The sequence below is a fragment of the Adiantum capillus-veneris genome, chromosome 21, assembly GCF_014529385.1.
Source record: "Adiantum capillus-veneris isolate H3 chromosome 21, ASM1452938v2, whole genome shotgun sequence".
In the NCBI taxonomy this organism is placed as follows: domain Eukaryota; kingdom Viridiplantae; phylum Streptophyta; class Polypodiopsida; order Polypodiales; family Pteridaceae; genus Adiantum; species Adiantum capillus-veneris.
Window position 1 is genome coordinate 102,584,760 of NC_140951.1, and position 11,093 is coordinate 102,595,852.

Sequence of the window (11,093 nt, forward strand, 5' to 3'; positions counted from 1 at the left end):
ATCCAACAAAAACATCTCAAACCGCCTGAAGCTTACTTTCAGGATATCTGACACCAGACCACAGTAATCCAGGTTGCTAGTTCTCTCATTCGTGTCTCTAGCACTGGCCCTGCTCTTTTGCATGAAACTAACCATTATCCCATTGTCAAACGTGTTTCTTCTGCTGTCAATTTTTTGTGTTCTGAAATGCTTTCCATGCGACCACAGTGCCATGTATGTATGATACTTCCATTCACATCCAATAGCCAGCTCTTCCTCTTCTTCGTACCTTTCAAGCCATTTTTGCATCGGCGCTGAATTTAGTATACAGAACTTCATGATCTTTTCTCGCATGGCCAGGTTCATTTTCTTCGGCACCCCTTGCCCTTGCGGCTCCTCTCCCACCAGTCTTGCATCCTCCTCATCGCTCCACAGTCGAGGCATTTCTGGGTCAGAAACGGATAGAAATTCAGTCGTCAATACAAGAGACTCTTGCACCAGCCATCTGCCATGTTCCCCTCTGGACGCGCTTTTTGGCGAACAAAACCCTTAAGTGTTTTCATGAATCGCTCTAGAAAGAACATCCAACGGCTGTGGACTATACCTGCCACTGCAACCTCATCTACTACATGGACGAGCAAGTGCATTTAGATAGTTAGGCAGCTCGTGGGTAGATACTTCTCAATCATGCAAACTGCCTCAATGGAGTTAGCCCTTGAGACTGCAATAGATTCCTCCCGTATCTCCTTGGAAGAGATCCACCGCACTAGCTCTGAAATCTTGTATATGCAGGTCCGCACTTCCTCCGTTAAACACCCCTTGATCGCAATTGGAAGAATGAATTGCAAGAACTTATGCCAGTCGTGCGATTTCAACCCTGACAGTTGATCGTCACAGGTGAATGCTGTCTTGAGACATCGCATATATCCTGTTGGCGTCCTGAACTCTGAAATCACCATTTTCACTTGTCGCTCTTTGTTTTTTAGCAATACCCATGGCGCTCTTGGAAGTTTTGTTTGACCAGCTGCATTGGTGAAAGGCCACAGCTCTGGCATCTTTCCAACCGACTGCAAATCATCTCGTGAAGCTCGATTGTCTTTCATTCCCATGATTGTCTTCCAAAGGAGCTCTCCCACATTCTTGAATATATGCATTGGATCCAGCAAATGGTTAATTAGTAGATCACCCCAGTACGGCAACGTATGGAGAATGGACAAACGTTTCATTCCTGGAACAGGTTGTCCCTCATGTTGCTCCCATCATCGACGCCACTCTTGTACATGCATAGGACGACATTCAACGCGACCAAGCTGGCCTTTGCGCAAGTGATGGTCATTTGGAAGATAACGGTGGTGGCCTTGATAAATTGTCTTTCGAAGAGAGGTAGAATAGCGCACATCCAAAGACTTCCCGTAAATTGGACATGCATTGTATCCCAAAGTTGTTAGCCCTGCATATATCAAAGCATGAATCAGGCCAAGGCAAAGGGCTTGAGAATAGCGAGAATTTGGTAAATCAATAACCATTACCAGAAGCTTCTCCGTATCCTGGCCAATCATGCATAGTCCACATAAGAAGTCCATGGATCCTTGCATGTTGTTGTCCTACTGGTTCAACCGCATCTGCTATGTCGATCCCATGCCATAACTCCTGGAGCTCGTCAACTGGTGGAGCTAGATAAACATCCATTTTTTTTGCTTTGAACTTACCAGGTATAATCAAGCTTAAAATCAAATGACCCTTCTTGATAGCAAGCCACGGCGGGCGGTTGTAATTGATAAGGCACACAGGCCAAGTGCTCCATGACGAGCTTCTCAAGCCAAATGGATTGACTCCATCCATTGCCATGCCCAAACGCAAATTGCGTGGTTCACTCTTAAAATGTGGCCAGGTATCTTCAATGTGCCTCCAAGCCTTCGAATCAGCGGGCACCCTAAATGTTGCGTCAGTGGATCTATTCGTAGAATTCCACCGCATCAACTTTGCAATGGAACCACAACGAAACATTCTTTTTATCCTAGGAATAATAGGGAAATGCCGCAATACTTTAGCTGGCACTGTCTCGCCAACTGCATCTTGTTTGTAGCGCATTGCTCCGCACTTAGGACACGACAGACAATCTGCGAATTCATTGCGAAAAAGAATGCAATCATTTGGACATGCATGAATCTTGTTGTAGTCCAAGCCAACTGAGGTCAGAAGTTGCTTTGCGTCTGGCCTGGAGGGGGGCATTTCATTGCCAGCCGGGAGAAGTTTCTCCCGCAATAACCTGTTTAAGCCACATTAAATTAAAATTAAAGCTCTCCGAGCACATCACCGTTGAAATCGGAAAATCTCTTTTGTAAATTACGTACCTAAACAAAGCAGTGACGCTTGCATCTGACCACCCGTACACTGACTGAAGATTCAAAAACGTCAGACAAGTATGAAGCACAGATATTTTGGCGCCTTCATAGATTGGTTGACATGCCAACTTTCTCAACATGTCTTCAAGAGATAGGCGCACGGCTTCTGGTGCTGCTTCGTTCGCGTTCTCCTCGCTTGTCTGGAAGAAGGCATCCAGCATCTCCTCCATGCCGTCGTCTTCTGTCTGTAAGCCCTTTTCTGCTTCCATCCGTGGCTCTATATTGATCGGACCTTCACGCATAATCTTTTTTCTCTCTCTCTCAGATGTAGGTGCTATGTCGCGGAAATCAATGCCCGTTCCATAGGAGTCGTATCGCAGATTCTGTACGGTTTCTCTAGCAAACTCTCCGTACTTGTGCACATGCTCATTACATATCCTACGCTTGCGCAGGATTTGATACTTGCAGAGCGTGCACGAGCATGCAATCTTTTCCTCCATGTTAGTTGATGACGTTGCCATCTACAATGATTATGAATGTTGTTTTAATATATATATATATCTATATATATCTATATATATATATATATATATATATATATATATATATATATATATATATATATATATATATATATATATATATATATACTCCTCACAATGTAAACTACCTCGCATTCTCTAGTCTTGCCCAATCTCCGTACACCTCGGTCCAGAGGTGTACGGAGATCAGGACCACCGGGTCAAAATCTCGTCTTTATTGGTCAAATCCTATATGGGTAGACACATACGTGCACTCCCAGGTGTACATGGCAATGCATGTAGCAGGCAAAACCCCTTTGCCTCTTTTAGTTCCATAGTTTCTTCTCTGTCTACGTACCCTATCTCTCGTTCTTTCTCTCTCGATCTCGCTCTCGCTATCTCTCTTTCTCTATTTTCCTATCTCTCTCTATTTCTCTATTTTCCTATTTCTCTGTCATAACTCCTGGAGCTCCACTTCCCTATCTCTCTCTCTCTCTCTCTCTCTCTCTCTCTCTCTCTCTCTCTCTCTCTCTATATATATATATATATATATATATATATATATATATATATATATAAAACTCTCTTTCTATATCTCTCGATCTATTTCCTCTCTCTCTCTCTCTCTCTCTCTCTCTCTCTCTCTCTCTCTCTCTCTCTCTCTCTCTACTTTCCTATCTCTCTAATGATCGAACGAGCGACTGATCTAGGGAGATCTAGACACCCACAACTGCGGAGGACTACACAACATCGACAGAGGCTGCATCAGAGGATCTAGCTAGGTCACTTTGGCTCGACATGCACAACGTCCGGTCAGAGTACTGACCATGGAGGAGATCTACCTATCCCAACTAGCTCGATTAGCCGTTTAGTCCACACCCAGCAGTTTAGGATTCCATAATATTTTATTTTGTCATCTTCTTACTCTGACTTTGTATCAGATCCATCACATTGTAACTTTCTTGTCTCATGTCTCATAGGTCACTTTGGCCTTTCGAAGACGTTAATATAACATTTCATTTCATTTCTCTCTTTAATTTTTTTTTATTTAGTTTTAATTTCCTAAGCATACATTAATTCTCTCTCTCTCTCTCTCTCTCTCTCTCTCTCTCTCTCTCTCTCTCTCTCTCTTTGATTACCTACACACACACACACATTTCTCTCTCTCTCTCTCTCTCTCTCTCTCTCTCTCTCTCTCTCTCTCTCTCTCTTTCCTACACACACACCGCTCTCTCTCTCTATTTCCTACACACACCTCTCTCTCTCTCTCTCTCTCTCTCTCTCTCTCTCTCTCTCTCTCTCTTTCCTACACACACACACACCGCTCTCTCTCTCTCTCTCTCTCTCTCTCTCTCTCTCTCTCTCTCTCTCTCTCTCTTTCCCTCTTTCCTTCACACACACACACACACACGATGTAGAGGTAGAGAGAGAGAGAGAGAGATCAAGAGAGAGGGGTTGGGGAGGGTGGAGATGGACATAATACCTACGCAGCAGGTTTTGGCCAAGACCCGATCGCGAGCAGGCAAAAATGGCCCCTGCGCGCGGGTTTCGCTTTTTTCCCCCAATTTTTTGGCATCGATATACGAGTCGCTATACGCGTGGAAAATAAAGCCTTTCCACGCGTATATCGACGCACATTGCGACGCGTATATCGACGCCCGCTAATGTCGTCGATATACGCGTGGAAAGGCATGGCCGTCGATATAGGCGCGTCGATATCTTCATTTAGTGTTGTAGTGTTTGTTGCTTCTTTGTCTACTTCCCCGTTGAGCTCCAATGGTGCTCCCAATCCCTGAGCTTTGATACCAGTTGAAGTGCACATGCGAGAGCGTGTGTGAATGTGTGCAATGATGGAGAAGAGAGGAGAAGAGGAGACCTTGTGTTTGCAGGGGCTAAAACTCACTCTCTACATGTAAACCCCCTTATTCTATTATGTACATAATGAATAAGTATAGTGGGCAGGCACCTGGCCTAACCGGCCACATGGGGCTTTACCCCAACATTGGCTTATGTATACATAAACTAGTAGATTTGTGCTATTTTTTACACGTGTGATTGAAAGGTAAGATTTTTCTTTACATTTAAGAGTTTCAATGGCAATAATAGGGCACTCTTTTAGTCTGCACACCAAGGTGTGGGTCACATAATATAATTGTTATGTTAATTCAATTCTCTATGAACTTTCCATTATCGCAAAAAGGTGATGTTGTGGTGCTTCTTGGATCATGGGTTCGAATGTTTCTTACCATATGGTGGTTTACCTAAATTGGACCAGACTTCTTCTTGGTCGCAACAACATGCGGGTCACATACTAGTCCTTCTTGATGGAGTAAAGGAGAGCTAAATCATTCAGTCATTCTTGCTTAGCACGATACGTGCTCATCTCCATCTTCTTGGAAACTCCAAGTGAATGTAAGCTCACAGCAATAAATTTTGACTCCCTTATAGAAAAAGAGTCTTACCATAGCTCGAGCGAGATTTCTCGAGCGAACTAAAACCCGAGCAAGAGAGGCCGGTCAACTTGTGAGTGAAGCGGCCAACTACAATAAGTGAGTGCATGAAAGAAGACTACATGTCTTGAACTCTTGTGGATTTGTATAGGAATCCTATATGTCTTGATTTGTGGATTTGTGAACGCAACACATCATAGGCCATAGGCCGAGCAAGGAAAGAGCAGAGCGATGGGGAAGCTGTACAAAGCACATGACAGTGGCAGCGTTAATGTGGGTCTCTAGAACCTGTGGGTGCTCTAGCGTGCTTTTGGGATGTATTTTACGGCATCACCTCCTACACCAAGGACCACACGCCGGTGTGCGGTCCACTATGAACAACACTGGGGATTTTTGTTTTCAAAACATGACAATATTGCTCACGGGTCCAATGTTTTTTAATCGTTAGATTTCAAACTTGCCTTTAAGAAAATAAAAAAATTTAAATTTACAGGAAGGACGTGCGGTCCAATAGCAATCATGTGGTCCAATAGCAGTCGTTGTGTCAAGCTAAAAACAGGCTCGTACCCCTACTGTTATACCCATATGCTCGCTTGTACCCATACCCATGCTCGTACCCTACGTAGCCATGCCCGCTTCTGCCTTCTCAGAAGGCCTACACACAAGAAGTTGGCACTGTAGCCAAGAGGTTGCGCAGTAACCGCCCATGCTAGCCTTACATATGCGTGTTGACTTCTGAGCCTCGTTGGCGCCCTCCACGTACACACACACACTCACCCAACAAACACACACACACATGCAATTGCATCTGCGATCGAACATCAATGGAGTACATCGCAATGCTCCATTTACTAAGGAGCGTCTATGTAAAGGTACGGGCCATCGCTTGACCAATTGGGGAGTGTTTTTTTTTCCACACACACAGATCATGCATCATGACTGGAGCAGGAGGCGCGACATAAAATTTTCGGCTAGCCCAAAAGGGGGTCTGTTTCCAGGGTTCTGCTCGCAACCGTTGTAATACCATTTGACAAAGGTGGCGGTTGCGGCTGATGGCCAGCTTGGTCTCCGTAACTGCCATGATCGATGGGCGCTCCGTCAAGTTGGCACGGTTCTCTCTCTCTCTCTCTCTCTCTCTCTCTCTCTCTCTCTCTCTCTCTCTCTCTCTCTCTCTCTCTCTCTCTCTCTCTCTCTCTCTCTCAAAACAGTGCAAAGGTCTTGAGCAAAACTCTTCGATTCATCATGATGCTACAAAAATTGACCTAGTACATGGCACCCTTGCGCTTCTTGTCACCAACAATCTCAAAGTGCTTGCATCGCTTGATTGGATGCTGAGTTACATGCTTGCAGCTCTGACATTGCAACCTTAACACAATTTTCTTTGTAGTCTTAGCCTTCTTGTGGAAGACCGGCTTTGTTTGGCCACCATAGCTAGATTGCTACCTGTCATAACACCTCTTTCCTTGCACATAGAGAATGTCCTTGCCCTTCTTGTATTGAGTCACCTTATGCAAGGTGTGCTTCTTGCAGTCCTTGCCCTTGCAAAAGGACTTCTTCGTCTTTTGAACGTTCACCATGGCCGCTGGTTTGCTAAAGCAGCATTGACGATCGGAAGGAGATGAGAAGAGCGCTCTCTCTCTCTCTCTCTCTCTCTCTCTCTCTCTCTCTCTCTCTCTCTCTCTCTCTCTCTCTCTCTCTCTCTCTCTCTCTCTCTCTCTCTCTCTCTCTCTCTCTAGCACCGCGTGCCGGCGCTCGCCCTTAAAGGGAGTTCGAAAAAAAACTTTTTCCCAAAAACTTGGCAAACCGACATACGTGACTGACAAGATATTGGAAACCATCACAATCACGGCTAAGGTTTCAACTTCGAGATCAACTAAGGATCATATTAATCCAAATTTAACTTCTAAGTTTCTAAGAGGGTGGAAAGTAAGATCTTTCCTTCAAAACTCTTCAAAAATCAGAACATTGCCTTTATATATTCGCTATTTTATGAATTGGCGAACCTTCACACATTCATCTTGTGAGGAATTGCAGCCATTTATCATCATTATCATCTACAAGACCCCACATTGCTAGAAACTTTAGCATCTCATTGCCATCACCCCTGCCTAACAACCACACATGCAATCCCCACGTACTTGTATTGAAGTCTGAGAGCCAAGTAATAAGAATACACCATACTATTATCCCCTAGGCAAAACATGACAAATCCACGAGAACTTGCTCAATCAATAAATGCTCTGGGAGAAAATCTATCTGCAAATGTGCATCAAAGGCTACATTCTTACTATAAGCATCGTTCAATGTTGTGAGCAACCATGATCTCTCTCTAGCACCGCGCGCCGGCGCGCGCCCTTAAAGGGAGTTCAACACGAAAAAAACTTTTTCTGGCAAACCGACATATTATGAAACAACAAAGGTAAATTGATAAAATTTGAAGGTTTTTACACCCAATTACAATATTTCTTTCAAATTTTGTAGGTTTTCCCACCTTCAAAAATAAAATTTAGAGGTAAATTTAAAACTTTGTAGGTGGGATTACACTAAACCTAGGTTTTTTTCGAGCACTCGAGTTCAAGTCTTGAGAAAACACACGACTCTCCTCGATCTTTACGGTCTCTTAGAATAGTTTCTTGCGAAGTTAAAACTTCTTGTTCTTCTCCTCTTTCTCCCTCCCTCCCTCTCTCTCTTTCGCTCTCTCTCTCTCACTCTTTCTCTCTCTCCACGCACCGGCGTACACTTGTGAAGGCAGTCCAAAGCCCTGTTCAAATGAACTGGTTCCCTCTCTCTCTCTCTCTCTCTCTCTCTCTCTCTCTCTCTCTCTCTCTCTCTCCTCCTGATTCCCAAAGGTTGCATTAGAGACATTCATGTCTTACATAGCACAAAATAGAATTGGCGATTTGGCCTACGTATGGAGTATTCTTGACGAGTACAACCTCTTCAAGAGGGATGATGACAAGTCAAGGGATGACAACCTCCTTGAACATTTCCTCGGTTTCAATGGCCTGCAACAACTGCTTAAGGATGGATTTGTGGATGTCTTGAGCATGGAGGACTAAGCCATCAAGGCTGATCTCCTCCTTGTTGTTGACGGGAGCAAAGCGAGCCCCGAACCCCCAATGGCCTCTAAAACACCGGGGACCGAATGGAGCGCCTCGAGCCTGTCATGGTAAAGCAAACAGGGGGCACCACCTAGCTTGAGCGGCTAGGACGCAAACAACACACCACCATAACAAAGTTTTCATCCAAGAGAGATGGATGCTTGGGAGTAATGATGAAGAGGAAGGGGAATGAGATCAAGTGAGAGAGAGAGAGAGAGAGACTATAGCGGCTTAGTACTTAGGCACCACAGAAGGATGGCGAATCCGCACACCCTTCACACATACACAAGCTCACTCCAAACACAAGACTAGGTGGCGATTCCGCACACCTCACATGGGCAAAACATTGCAAGAAAACATACTCACAAAACCTCAAGCTTTATTTAGAGAATAAAGTGATGAAATGGGGGGCATAGGGTAGGGGAAGGAGAAGGGAGAGAGTGGTAGAGCACATGGCTGATAGGTGGGAGCTGATGGCGAAGACTCACACGAGGGTTATGTCCATCATCCTTCATTTAGCTTCCCTTCATCTTCCATAGCCCAAGGGTGTAGAGGTCATGCTCAAGACGAGCATGGTGATTGCGATGATGGTGATGGTGATGGTGATGGTGATGGTGATGGTGATGGTGATGGTGTGGGTGTGTGTGTGTGTGTGTGCACTAGGCACACACAGCGCATAGTGTACTCTTTGGTGATGTTGTGTGTGTTTAGTGTGATGATGACCCCTCTTTATATAGGGGAGGAGGGGGGAGAAATTCTAGAATTTAGAAATGAAGAAATCATTATCTACATAGGCCATGTGACTGTGGGCCCCACTTGTCTGGCTGTGTGTATATGTGCCAGAACAGCAGTCTCATGAGAGAGAGACTAAGAGAGAGAGATGGGTTGATGAGAAAAAGTGAGAGGTGACATGGAGAATAAAGTAATTACAAGAGGGGAGAGAGGGGAGTGTGTTCAGAGGTGAATCTGTGTGCAGATGTGTGTGAACACAAGAAAAATCAGGTAACCACCAGGTGGGGATGGGTCTATGGGCACCTTTTTCAGTGAAACTGAGTGTGTGTGAGTGTGGGGGAGGTTATTTAGCTACAAGACAAGAGACATGGCGCCCTTTAGAGAGAGAGGGGGGTATTTGGGTCATGGGATATGATAGGAGAGAGAAAGGGGGGGTGGGGTATACTATTTTGGAAGATAGGATAAGTTGCATGTGAGTTAGGGTGCATTATTGGTGAGTTAGAATGCATTATTGGTGAGAGGTGGGGTAGCTTGAGGGGAGAGAGAAAGGAGAAAGGACAAGGGGAAGAGAGAGGGGGTTGACCTTTTGAGTGGAGGAGAGGAAAAGGGACACACGACGAGACAACAGTGAAGAAAAACGAGGCAAGGTGGGGATGGGATGCCCCGCAGGCATGAGGTGGCCTATTTTACCTTTCTCATATATTTACATAATCATACTTTATTTTTTCTTACTTTTTCCAATGCCTTTTATCACTCCCTCTCTAAGAGGGGGTTTTCATGGGGTGGGGACGAGAGAAGAGGGATATGGGAGCTTGGCTTGTGAAAAGCCCCCATCATTAGCCCTCCCCTTTTGGCTAGAGGCATTCATGTCTCTAGCTCATCTGTTTGATCATTATCGTCGGAGGTGGCGGCTGATGGTGTGTCCTCATCTGGAATGTCAATAGGTGGAGCCTGGTCAAATCGAAGAAAATAAGGTTCAAGTCGCCAACCATTTACCCTGGTTTTATGAAGTTTTCCATCAGCCTCCATAAGCTGGTAGCTTCCATTGGCATACTTTTTCCTGAAGATGAAAGGACCTTCCCATCGGAGTAGGAGTTTCTTATCCTTCCGCGTGTCAAAGCGATTGTCGTAGCGGAGCACCAACATTCCTTTCTTCAATTCTTTTTTCCGGAGATGTTGGTTAAAGCTAAGCCGTCTATGCTCTGCTTGTGCCGCATAATAATTTATTGCTTCTTCTCTGTCCAGCTGGAGTATTTCCAAGTTGATGATGTGATCTCTCAAATGCATGTTGGGATGTTGAAGTTGGCTTACCATTACTCTGAGACTTTGTAGTTGCACTTCAATGGGCAAGATTTCTTCCTTACCAAATACTAGATGATACGGTGTGAATCCCAAGGATGTACGAAATGAAGTTTTGTAGGCCCATAAAGCTGGTAGTAGGTACTTATCCCAGTCTCCAGGATGATTGTTTACCTTCTTGGTAATAATTTTAGAAACCATTCCATTTACCTTTTCAACTAGTCCATTACATTGAGGGTAATATGGTGAAGAGTGCCTCCTTGTAATGCCCAGTTTCTGCATTAATTCTCCCACCAAGTCTGCTTTGAAACTTGGCCCTCTATCAGAGATGATCTCTAAAGGTGTGCCAAACCTACAGCATATGTGCTCGTAGATAAATTTAGCTACCTCTACCGCTGTGATTCTAGTGGTGGTTGTAGCCTCTGCCCATCTAGTCATGTAGTCGACTCCCATGATAATGTAGAATTTTCCTGAGTTGGCCCTAGGTAATGGCCCAATGGCATCGATACCCCATTTTTCAAATGGGCCATATGAGAGAATAGGTGTCTGTGGTTCAGGCATAAGTGATCTAGTGCCGGCCTTTTGACACAACTTACATGTTTTGCACCAGTGGTGTACATCACGGTTGAGGCTAGGCCATATGAAGCCTGCTTGCAAGATTTTCCT

The 11,093-nt window shown here is 44.7% G+C and overlaps 1 pseudogene; it reads right to left on the reverse strand.

Moving 5' to 3' along the window:
• Positions 1-6,520: 6,520 nt before the first annotated feature.
• LOC147431450 (large ribosomal subunit protein eL42 pseudogene) lies at positions 6,521-6,911 on the reverse strand (annotated as a pseudogene).
• Between the last annotated feature and the right edge of the window lie 4,182 nt (positions 6,912-11,093).